Raw genomic sequence first — 12,618 nt, forward strand, 5'->3', positions numbered from 1 at the left:
GAAGGGAAGGGTTGTAGAAATTTGTGATATTAAATATCTTAAGAAAGAAAGAAGTAATGATAAATATAAAAATTCACGTGGCACAATAGATTATAACTTTTATTTAAATTCGCTGGATTTGGGGATCAATTGTTGAAAGCTTAAAGACCAAGCTTTTTGTCATATTTTTGACATTTATCATAGACCAGAAAGTACCTTTGGCTATTGGAAAAGAAGTGGGCATGATCCTGACATCAAGTTTTACACGCAAGACTTATTAGTATGCAGAATGAAATTGAATTTGTAGGATAAAATATGAAAATAATTGCCTTTTATGTTCTGAAACATTTGCTAAGGAGTAAAATTGAAATATATATATAAAACAGTTTATCTGCAAATGCACTAGAAAGGAAAAACCAACTCCACTAACTAAGGAAATTTCAAAGCTAAAAGTTTAAAGATGGGTTGACCACAACATATTTTATAGCTATTTAAGGACAACTTATCACTAGCTCTATGATACTTTCTAAATTATGCATGACGCTGCATCACTGTAAGTACAAATCACTGAGAAGCAATTGACAGATGGAGGGTGAAACAAATAACTGGAGAAAAAAAAAGAAGACTAAATCAGTGAATAATAAGACTAATCAGTCAAACATGACAGTAGGGTTATTGGAGTTTCTCAGTCTTCAGATTTAAACGTTTCTAAAAGTTTCATTTCATCGCCATATGTACCTGGTCTAGGTGAGGAGCTTCCACAGATTTTGCTTAAATTTAACATCGATACATGTTTCAAATTGTTGAGACCAATGGTTAGTTTCTTTAGTTCTGGAAAGGACTTAACCTGGGAAAATTTAGTAAGTGGGCTGTATAAGGTTCCGTGTTCTTTTGGGAAGTTCTATATTGAACTCACCAAGAATTTATTGAAAGATTTATTGAGCATCGAAATTCAATAGAAAAAACCCTAAAATTAACCAAGCCTCCGAAAACCTTTGTTTCAGACTTAGCAGAGCATATTTGGTTTCAGCCTGATCATTTTGTAAAATTTGATGAGGCCTTAGCTATTTCAAATGATAGCGGTTATACTCAATGGGCGAGAGAAGCCATAGAAATTAAAAAAACATGTGTTTGCCAACCTTTCGATAAATAGGGACACAAGAAATTTAGATATTGACTCAATTTATAATAATCTTTTCAAAAGTGAATCAACAGTCAATAAGGAGATTAAGATTTTAATAATTACCATGGGACTATATTACTTACTTGACCAAAACAATTTGCTTCATTAATAGCCAGCGAGAGAATTATTTCGCAACAGAATAATTAACGTAATTTAAATTTTTTTATTTTTATCTCTGTTGCTTTGGTATCCTTACTGATGCGACTCTATCAGCTTCTTCTGCCTATGGGGATTAATTTGTTCTAATTGTATATTTTTTTTTTGGTGGTGGTTTTATTTGTTTTTAGTTTGGTTTTTATCTTGGTCTTCTTGTGTTTCTCTTGTGCTGAAGCCACCTTGTTTTGATACAGGCGAAATATCCGCGTTGTTTTACTTATTTCGTCTTTTGTTTCCACTGGTCACAGTCTCGTTTTTTTTTTCATTGAGATTTTTCTCTCTGTTGGTTTATTGAAAGGAAGCAGGAAAGATTGGAGAGAGAAAGAGATACATAGTAGTCTCAAAATGTTCAAATAAATCCACCAAAACAACAATTTTTACTAGCACTGGACAGTGCAGCATTCTTATGGTATGATGTGGTTTCCCCCTTGCAAGTGCTAATGCTGTTAATGAAAGTGTTATGTGCTTTACTTTGCTTGTTTATTGTGTGTTTTGTATTATAGGTAGCCTAAATCAAATAAATCATTCTGATTGACGAGCATTACATGGTGATAGAAGTGAAATCTTCACAATCGCAGACGAGGAACAAAACAAAATTGAACGGCACCTTGAGAAATTTAAGGCGAACGCGTCACCACAGAAGAATGCAGTTTCCGCATGATACCTGTTCCAAAATCGATTAAACCGAGGGAGAGAGTGTAGATAAATATATAACTGAGATCAAGACATTAGTGAAACCATGTTCCTACTCTGACCAAAACAAAATGGTCCGTGATCGAATAGTGTGTGGAATACTAAACCAAAACGTACGCGAGGAGCTCTTGACTGAAGGTGATGAACTTACGCTTGAAAAAACAAATATTATGTGCAGAACCTACGAAGTGACCCAGACACAGCTCAAAACATTCCATGAGACTAAGTCCATCCCTATAAAACAAAAGATTGATGCCATAACACATTACCCAAATCGGAACAGCAGTCGAATAAACAGGAAGCAAGCGGTTCAAAGAGCAGACCATGCTACTTCTGCAGTTCAGGTTTGATTTATTTATTCTCAAATCATATGTACATAACATACAAAGTATACCAATATCTGGCACAGAGACAAGCTCGTTTTGCACAGACAAAACAACTAAAGTAATAAATATAACGGAATATATGAATGGTTACTTAAAACAAGAAGAAAAAAAAGAAAAAGAAGAAAAAAAAACATAATAATAGTTACTCACCACACCACAGCAGACATCCCACCCGATGATAAAAAAACAAACAAACAAAAATTCAATTTCTTCAACCAGTAATGGGACAACAAGAGAAAAGTGAAGACCCGAGAAAATTAAACTTATTTTTTGAAATTTCTAACGACAAATCAAAATCAAAAGCAGACTCGTAATGGTTCCATGCAGCAACCACACTATTTCTTAGAGATTAATTTAAAAAACTTTTTCCGCAAAATAAGTTTTTCAAAGAAAATTAAAGAGCTCCATTAAACAAAAAATTAGCAAAAATAAAATCAAATCATCTACCAAGCGTGTAACTACCACAAATCAACATCGATAAGTAAATGAAACTAAAAACGAACAGAAATTACAATAATTAACCGAGTCAAACTCAAAACTAGCAGAAATTAACATAAGTTGGGAGCAATACCCCTATGGCTTCCAAAGGACAGAACAAAGTTTGCACTTTACGAAAAAATATAAATGTTTTTACTTTTATAACTTTAATAAATCAAATAAAATTATCATTTTGATAACTAAATATCAGTATATGTATATTAAACTGACAATGCGCATTCATTTGTATTTTTCAGTAAAGTACAAAATGTGTTCTGGCCTTGGGAAGGCATAGGGGTTTTGAGCCCAACTTATGTTAATTTCTGCTCGTTTTGAGTTTGACTCGGTTATTTATTGTAATTTCTGTTCGTTTTGGGTTTAATTTATTTATCGATGCTGATTTGTGGTAGTTTCAAGCTTGGTAGATTATTTGATTTTATTTTTGCTAATTTTTTGTTTAATGGAGTTCTTTACTTTTCTTTGAAAAACTTATTTTGGGGAAAAAGTTTTTTGTCTAATTTCTGTTCGTTTTATATTGACATAGTCTTTTCAGTGAAAAAGAAAATAATACTTTAAATCTTTTCGTTTTAGTTTGGCCTGCAAAATTTTGATTCGATGTGTTTTGGAAAATGGTGGGCGTGAGAGGGGCGTTAGTCGCTATCCAATCACTTTCAACTATTAAAAAAGGCACTAGCCCTTTCAATTCCCAATTCTTCACAATAATTCTTCCCTTTTGAAGTTTCTACGACAACGCTTTCAATAAAAAACTTTATATGCCCCCAGGGCATAACTTACAATCCTTGCCCTGAGTGCTGTGGGGGAGGGGTCGTCATCCTTAAAGACCTAATTTCCAAAACTTTCAACTACGTTGAGTAAAATGGCTATCTATAAAAATTCGGATTGGATGTGTTTGGGGAAAAGGTGGGCGTGAGAGGGGGGTTAGTTGCCCTAAAATCACTTTAGACTATGAAACAAGGCATTATCACTTTGAATTTCCAATCGAATGAGCTCCTTTTCAAGTTTCTATGACAAAGATTTCAATAAAAACATTATATGACTCCAGGGCATAACTTACAATCCTTGCCCTGAGGGTTGTGGGGGAGTGACCTCCTCAAAAATATATGTTCTATCTGGAAGTAAACTATGCTGAACAATGGCTATCTCAAAATTTTGATTGGATGTATTTGGGGAAAAGGTGGGCGTGAGAGGGAGGTTAGTTGCCCTCCAATCACTTTCGAATATTAAAAAGGGTACTATCCCTTTGAATTTCAAATCGAATGAGCGCTTTTTCAAGTTTCTACAACAGAGATTTCAATAAAAACCTTATATGCCCCCAGGGCATAAATTATAATCCTTGCCCTGAGGGTTGTGGGGGAGTGTCCTCCTCAAAAATATATTTTCTATCTGGAAATCAACTATGCTGAACAAAATGGCTATCTCTTTGATTGGATGTGTTTGGGGGAATGATGGGCGTGGGGGGGGGGGCTGGGTGCCCTCCAACGACTTTTAACTATTAAAAATGGCCCTAATCCTCTGAATTTCCAATCGAATGACGTTTTTTAGAAGTTTCTATGACAACACCTTCTTTAAAAACCTTATATGCCCCCAGGGCATAACCTAAAACCCTTGTTCTGAGGGCTCCTCAAAAACATATTTTCTATCTGGAAATCAACTACGCTGAACAAAATGGCTGTCTCAAAATTTTGATTGGATATGTTTGGGGAAATGATGGGCGTGGGGGGGGTAGTTGCCCTCCAGTCACTTTCGACTATTAAAAATGGCATTAGCCACTCCAATTTCCAATCAAATGAGCCCTTTCGAAGTTTCTACGACAATGCCTTCTATAAAAACCTTATATCCCCCCAGGTCATAACTTAAAACCCTTGCCCTGAGGGTTGTGGGGCAGTGTCCTCCTCAAAAACATATTTTCTATCAGGAAATCAGATACGCTGAACAAAATGGATATCTCAAAATTTTGATTGGATGTGTTTGGGGGAATGATGGGGGGGGGGGGGGTGTAGTTGCCCTCCAGTCACTTTCGACTATTAAAAAGGGTACTAGCCCTTCGAATTTCCAATCAAATGAGCCTGTTTTGAAGTTTCTACAACAACGCCTTCTATAAAAGCCTTATATGCCCCCAGAGCATAACTTAAAACCCTTGCCCTGAGGGTTGTGGGGGAGTGTCCTCCTCAAAAACACATATTTCTATCTGTAAATCAATTACGCTGAACAAAATGGATATCTCGAAATTTTGATTGGATGTGTTTGGGGGACGGGTGGGCGTGGGGGGGCTAGTTGCCCTCCAATCACTTTTGACTATTAAAAAGGGAACTAGAACTCTCAATTTCCAATCGAATAAGCCCCTTTTGAAGTTTCTTCAACGACCACTTCCAAATGAAGTTCCCAGCTCTAAAGGAAAAAAATAATACATGATACATTTTGCCGACATCGTTCTTATAGGCCCCCAAGTCATACTTTAAAACCCTTGCCTTAATAGTTGTGGGGGGGTGTCCTCCACAACAACAAAATTTATAACTGGGTAACGACTATGTTTAGAAAACTGGCTAAATCAGACGTTTGATTGAATGTGTTTGGGGGAAGGATGGGCGTGGGGGGGGGCTAGTGGTCTATTAATCCTTTTTGAATCTTAAAAAGGGTACTATTCAATGCGATGGTAAATTGAATTATCCCTTGTCGGAGTTTATGCGACGAATCCTTCGATACGAAGAGCCTGTCGAAGAAAAAAAAAACAAAAAAAACACATTGTGGCCACATCGGTCTTTACTTAGGCAGCGCTAGCGCGCTGCCTATGATAAACGAGACCTCTCTAAAATTATTAATGGCTGGCGTAGTTTGTGTGTATTGCGAGTTAGGTACAAAGATGGCACAGCAATTGGGAACAGATCAAAGAATAGAAATAGCTAGGTAGTGTCAGGAGATTTTGCTTAACCTTGAATAATAACGAGTGAAAAGTAACTGCCAGTTCAACAGGAAGAATATTCAATAACGAATATAAACTCTTTGTAGAGAACTTGTTTGGAAGAGACGCTGGGTAAGGAAGAAAGCCTTTTAGAATACAAAGCGCCTTATTGTGTTGTCTTTGGAGTGGAATAAAATGGGATCTGAAAGTATTTAAGTAAATATGTAGACATTAATTTAGGTAAGAATGAACAAGTGCAGAATAAATAGAACGCATAGCTTCCAGAGGCAAAACGAATTTCATACAGTGCATAATACCTACATTTCTTCCCAGCTTCAATATTAGACTATTAATATGTGGCTTCCAACTTAAATTCGAATCAACCAGTATACCTAGGTAACAAAAAATATCAACACGTGATATGTCTGCACTTGACACAGAAGACTTAATCAGGTTAAGACCTGGAAGGGCTCCTGATGTACGTGAATATACTACAAATTTAGTTTTTGAAGTATTCAAAGCTAGTCTATTTGCCGTAAACCATGCTACTAGTTTATCAAATACAAGAGTTAAAGTATGTTCTACACTGTCCTCATCAACCCAAGAAACTGTACAGGCTGTGTCATCAGCAAATAGTGTGGTTAGCCCCAGGTCCTCAACTGAATTACTAATATCATTAACATAAATTAAAAACAACAGAGGGCTTAGAATTGAGCCTTGAGGTATCCCAAAATTATTTGACTGATTTGAAGCCAATGATTTAACATTGCCCCCATCAATGCACTTAACTCTATCTTTTAAATATAACATTATTAAAGCATTAGCCACACCTTATATGTCACAATTCGACAATTTTTCATGTAAAATTATATGGCATATGGTATCAAACGCTTTCCATATATCCACAAATATAGTAGCTGGAATTTTGTCCTTATCCAAGGCTTCATGTATAAAATGGGTTACTGCCAAGATAGCATGTTCTGTGGAATGGCCTTTGTGAAAAGGCCATTCCACAGAACAAGTGGAACCTATTCTCCCTCCCATATAAAAAGCTCAACCATTTTGCACGAGTTTGTTGAAGCAAGATAGTAAACACAGTGGAAGAAGAAACTGCTGAAGCTGACATTGGTGATGAAACTGTTTTCCTGTACTCCATTGAACAAAGCAAAAACAAAGACGAAGCAGTGATACCCTTGACCATCAACAATTAGTTCCCTGTCCAGTTCAAAATCGACATGGGGGCCCAGGTCAATATCATTCCAAAGAAGTACTTCCACCTCAATATCCCAAAGCCCACCATGAAACCCACAAGCCATCGCCTTATCAGCTACTGTGGAGCAAAAATCCCTGTATCAGGAGTCTGCGAGTTATCATGCAGCTACAAAGGTAACACCAGCAGCAGGCAACAGTTTTATGTAGTAGAGACATCGTCTTCCCCCGTCATAGGATACTGTTCAAGCATCAACTTGGACCTGATTATGCTGGTACTGAACATGGCCTCAACATCTTCAAGAATATCATTCTTGAAAGAAAAGCACCAAGAGGCGGTTAAAAGAATCAGGAAACTAGACAGAGAATGGAACATATACCTGAAGGACAATGCCACCCCAACTGTCTACCCAGCTAGGTGAGTACCTGTAGCCATGCAGAATAAACTCAAGCAAGAACTCAGCCACCTAAAAGACCTAGGGATTATCAAAAAGGTTATTACCCCAACAGAGTGGGTCAACTTGATGGTTATGGTTGAGAAGAAAGACAGGTCCGTAAGACTGTGCATAGACCCAGTAGACCTCAACAAGTCCATCAAGCGGCCTTACTATCCCACACCCACTCTAGACGACGTCGCCTCCAAGCTACATAAAGCAAAAGTATTCACAAAACTAGATGCCCATTCTGGTTACTGGTCAATCCTGCTATCCGAAGATTCATCTTACCTCACAACCTTCAGCACAATATATGGGAGATACTGGTTCAAGCGAATACCTTTCGGAATCAACTCAGCACAAGATGAATTCCAGAGGAGGATGGAAGATGCTTTTGAAGGCCTGGAAGGTGTCTTCATCATCATTGATGACATCATTGTGCATGGTACAACACAAGAAGAGCACAATGAACGCCTAGCAGCAATACTCGAATGTGCCCTAGCTAACGGGATCCGTTTCAACAAAGATAAGTGCCAGTTCTCAGCATTCCGTGTCAGCTATTTTGGACACATAATCAGCTCCAGGGGGATGCAGCCAGATCCCAAAAAGATTTGCGCCATAAACCAGATGCCAAAACCATCATGCCAAGAAGAGCTCCTAACCCTCCTTGCAATGATCAACTGTCTTGCCAAATACATACCAAGTCTATCCACAGAAAACAAACCACTCCGTGACCTAACCAAAGCAGACCCATTCATCTGGTCTGAAGAACATACGCAAACACTTGTGGACCTGAAAAGCTCTTTTGTGTCAAACACCCTTTTTTCAACCATTAGAGCAAGAATGTTGAACTCATTGTTGATGCCTCTAGCCATGGGCTTGACACCCACCTTGTTTCAAAAAAAAAAGCAGGTCACAGCATATGTGTCAAGATCACTCAGTAAGACAGAGTAGAAGTATTTGTATGGCTGTAAAGACTTCCACCATTATCTGTATGGTCGTCATGTTGATGTCATGACTGACCACTGCCCCCTCAAAACCGTTGTAGCAAATCCAATTCACAAAGCCCCACCATGAGTGCAACAATTAATGCTTCAGCTCCAGCCTTACAACCTGAGTCTGAGGTTCCGAATCCAAAATCCCAGTTTCTGACACTCTATCACGCCTCCATCTTAGCAATACAGATGCAAAACTGAAAGAAGATCTGGATATCTATGTACAACACATAGTACAAACCTTATCAACCAGTGATCAGAAGCTTGAGCAGATATGCATGGAAATGGCACAAGACAAAACCTTGAGCACCCTAGTCAAAACAATTCAAGAGGATTGGCTTAGTACTAGAAAAGACTGCCAAACCAACATCCTAACCCACTGGAATGTCCAACATGGGCTGTCCTTCACCCAAGGCATTCTTCTGAAGGGAGAAAGACTCATTATTCCCAAGAACCTACAGTTAGCCACGCTCCAGCTCAAAAATCAGAATCATTTATTTGACTATAATACAAAACACACAATAAACAAGCAAAGTAGGCAAAGTACATAAAACTTGCATCAACAGCATTAGCACTTGCAAGGGGGGAAAGCACATCACACCATAAGAATGCTGCACCTGCCTTCTTGTCGCTAAAAAAACTGACAAAAGTCTTTCTTACTCTCAAATCTCCTCTTAAAAATCTTTTTTTTTTTTTTTAAATCACTCATACAGCCTGTAGGTCGCAGGTTCAGTTTCAGAGGTTTTCTTACAAGTAGGCTGTATCTTGTGTGGGCTGTTCTTGGGGTCTCACTAGCTTGTTGAGACAGTATTGCAGGGGTACTCTGGAAGGGGCTAGGGCTTTGATTCCTAACCTGGATTGGCAACAAATGCGTTTATTTACAATTAATTGGGTTTTTAACCCTATGAACAAATGAAATTAGTATTTATCCACAGCTTTTAAGCAGCTATTCACATAAAAAACATAATTGAAAATAGAGTTCAAGTAGCTATTTGCTGTGTAAGTATCCACCTATCCAATTGTAACTATGAGGTTTTATTCTCAGCCTGCTTAACCCCCCAAAAATCTGGTACTAGAATTTTCAGCATGCAATATTTCAGCTTTAATACTTGACCAACTTTCTTCAATACCATCAGCAATAAGTTCTTCCCACTACTGACTTTGACAAGTTTTTCAGAGACTAATTTGTAATCAAAATATCTTTGTTGTTTCTCTAAAATGAGTTGGCTTTGATATTGTTTGGTAGAGAGTCTTCAGAGAGAGCAGACAGAAAAGAAAAATCTCTAATGTAAAAGTCAAATCCACCAACTTAAAGAATTTAAGAAGGGTTAAAGCCACCCATGAGCACAAGATCATAATTTGCAAAATCAGATATGACTTTAATATTACTTATTTATTATTATTAATTGAAAAACCCGTCAAATCAACATACAACCAGACGGAGCACTTAAGAGAAAAAAGAAGAAAAAAAAGACACAAGCTACAACAAACTAAACCAACAGAGAAAACAAATCACTGATTAACTAAATGAGCAGGGGGGACCATTCGTCTTGATGTTATCGTATTTTTGTATAGTGGTTCTCTATTCGTTTCGTGAAGGCAACGTCAGGGTCTGCGACTTTAAAATTTTCAATTACATGCGAATTCCTATACCACGAAGGTAGACGAAGCAAATACTACAGAAAACGAAAATACATCGCTCTGATTATATTCTGGTCAGTTTTAGTGAGAAGTTTCCAGAAGGGCGTGACATATATAATGTGAGGAAGAGCGATGGCGTTATACAAGCTTGCTAGAAGCAGCCGGTTGAATCGGAGTTTACACGATACAACTGAAGCATAAGACGCTGAAATTCGTCGTTTAAGCTGTTTGAGGAGAAGTTTTCGGTTGTGACGGATAGACGAACCTATGGGTAAACCTAGATAAATGAGGTGATCCACTGGCTGGACAGAGCTAGAACCAAGGGCAATGGTAGGAACACAAAAATCAGTTTTCCAATTGAATAGGACGATTTCCGATTTTGAAGAGTTGAACTGAAGTCCAACTTTACGATATTCGGCTTCAAGGATTTCAAAGATATCAATTGCCCGTTGAAGGGTTCGGCTAAGATTCAGGATGTCGTCTGCGTAACATACCAAAGACAAGTTAGCAGATGACAGAATCAGCAAAGATGGACATTGATCTTGTGCATCAAGGACATAGTTATTGAAAAGGTCAGGAGAGGTGACTGCTCCTTGACGTGCTCCTTTCTTGACTGGAACTAGTTGGGTGCGCGGAATGGGGGTCAAACCCTTGTCAGGAGGTAGCTTCAGTCGGATCCGTAATCTAGAATACAGATTCCTGAGAGAACGAATGACAGCTAGATTCAACCCACGTTTACCAGCCTTCAAAAGCACCGCAGCATGGATTAGAGTCAAATGCACGTCTAATGTCGTGTCCTTCCAAAGAAAGGCTCTCTCCCAAAGATTCGGCATCTATCAAGACATTAGCAACAACTGTTAAGGCATCAGCACATCCAGTTCCTCGCTTGAAGCTGAACTGATGCTGAGGAGTGTAGCATACTATTTCGAGTTCCTGTATAAACAGTAACTCGAAGAGCTTGCACAGTGACGTAGCTACAATTATTGGACCGAATGCTGTACATTGAGTTTCAGATTTTCCCTTTTTAGAAATGGGAGTCAGATCTCCTTGGCGGAAAGAGGCAGGAACAATCCCTTGAGAGAAAATCATCTGCATAAGCAGAGAGAGATGTGCCACGAGAAGTTTACCTCCGTGTTTCAAGTGGATCGCACTGACTTCGTCAATGCCCGATGAGCCTTTCCATTTGAGTCTACAGATGGCATCTTCAACAGAGCGGGTACTGACGATAAAATCTTCATCGGGATGAAAAGATAGAAACTGATCTAAGGCAGCCTCGTAAGATTGTTCGATGGAGGGGTCAGGAGCTGAGAACTCCGATTCGTAATGGGCATACCATTCATCTTCAGGGATGTTGGCTGGGGATGGTGAAGAAGAATTTTTTGCAGAACGAGAGACAAACTTGAAGTCATATTTCTATCTTGTTTGGCACGGGCAGAATAATGATTGACTAGATTCTTCAGATGCCGAGCCAGGGCCTTAGAAAACTTTTGCTTCGTGAAAATCCGTATGCTGTTCACAAGACCCATATTCGGACGTCCACACTCTTTCCATACTAAAAACCAAAATTTTGTTTGACTACATGAAATGACGAGATCTGGATTTGACAACCACCCGGGAATGATTCCTTTACGAATTCGTTGCAATGGAACAGCTTTTTTTTCTGCGAAGCGGAGAGCATGACCGATTTCTGTGCAATATATATCTAGACAAATCGAAACCTCTTTCTGAGGTAACTGGAGTGACTTCTGAAGGAGATGAAATGGGACGCTGATTTTATTCAGGACTGAATCTACCGACTCGATAAATAAGGCTTGATCAATTTTCGACCAGTTACTATGGTGTCGAGGTGCTGAAGGAGAAAGAGGTGTGGTTTGGTGACCAGAAGATGGCATACCGACAGAGCAAGTTATGGGAAGATGATCAGACAACTGATAATCAAACACAACCTTTACTATATCCGCTCACAGATCTGACGATACTACAACGTGGTCCAGGTTGGAAGTTTGCGAGGACGTGTGAACATATGTAAAATCAGACGATTTATCTAAAACACACAAGAAATCCCTAAATAAGCCCTTAACTAGTGTTGTACACGGTGAAGCTTGAGAATTCGGCTCAGACAGATTACAATTAAAGTCACCGGCTATAATGCAAGGTAAACCTAAGTGTCGAATTTTGTCTATACATGAACCTAGTTTTTCACAAGATAGCGCAAATTTATGCTCAGACTGGTCATTATTGTAGTCTGTGGGAAGATACACACTAATACACACAGAACAATCCACTCTCACGGCTAGATAATAATCATTTGCTTCAAAGATACTAGAATGGAGCGCTGATTTGACAAACATAATAAGTCCACCCGAGGGTCGGCCTCTATTGTTCAGCTGTCAAGCGGGTACACAATAAGTTGTCATATCCTCAAGCTCAAGTATGTTCAGACCATGTTTAGTAACAAAATTTTCCTGGAGACAAATCACACTAAACTCAGAACAGAGGCTTTCCAGAACCGGAAGTTTATTAATAAAAGAGCCGTTTATATTCC

The 12,618-nt window shown here is 38.5% G+C and overlaps 1 protein-coding gene across 1 annotated transcript in view; it reads right to left on the bottom strand.

Annotated features, from left to right (window-relative positions):
* mRpL37 (mitochondrial ribosomal protein L37) overlaps window positions 1-12,618 on the bottom strand; it is a 53,701-nt gene that overhangs the window by 26,014 nt on the left and 15,069 nt on the right. The gene's annotated exons all lie outside the window — the stretch shown is intronic.

This window comes from Artemia sp. Qi Xiang Cuo, chromosome 7, assembly GCF_049724085.1.
Source record: "Artemia sp. Qi Xiang Cuo chromosome 7, ASM4972408v1, whole genome shotgun sequence".
NCBI classification, from domain to species: Eukaryota; Metazoa; Arthropoda; class Branchiopoda; order Anostraca; family Artemiidae; genus Artemia; species Artemia sp. Qi Xiang Cuo.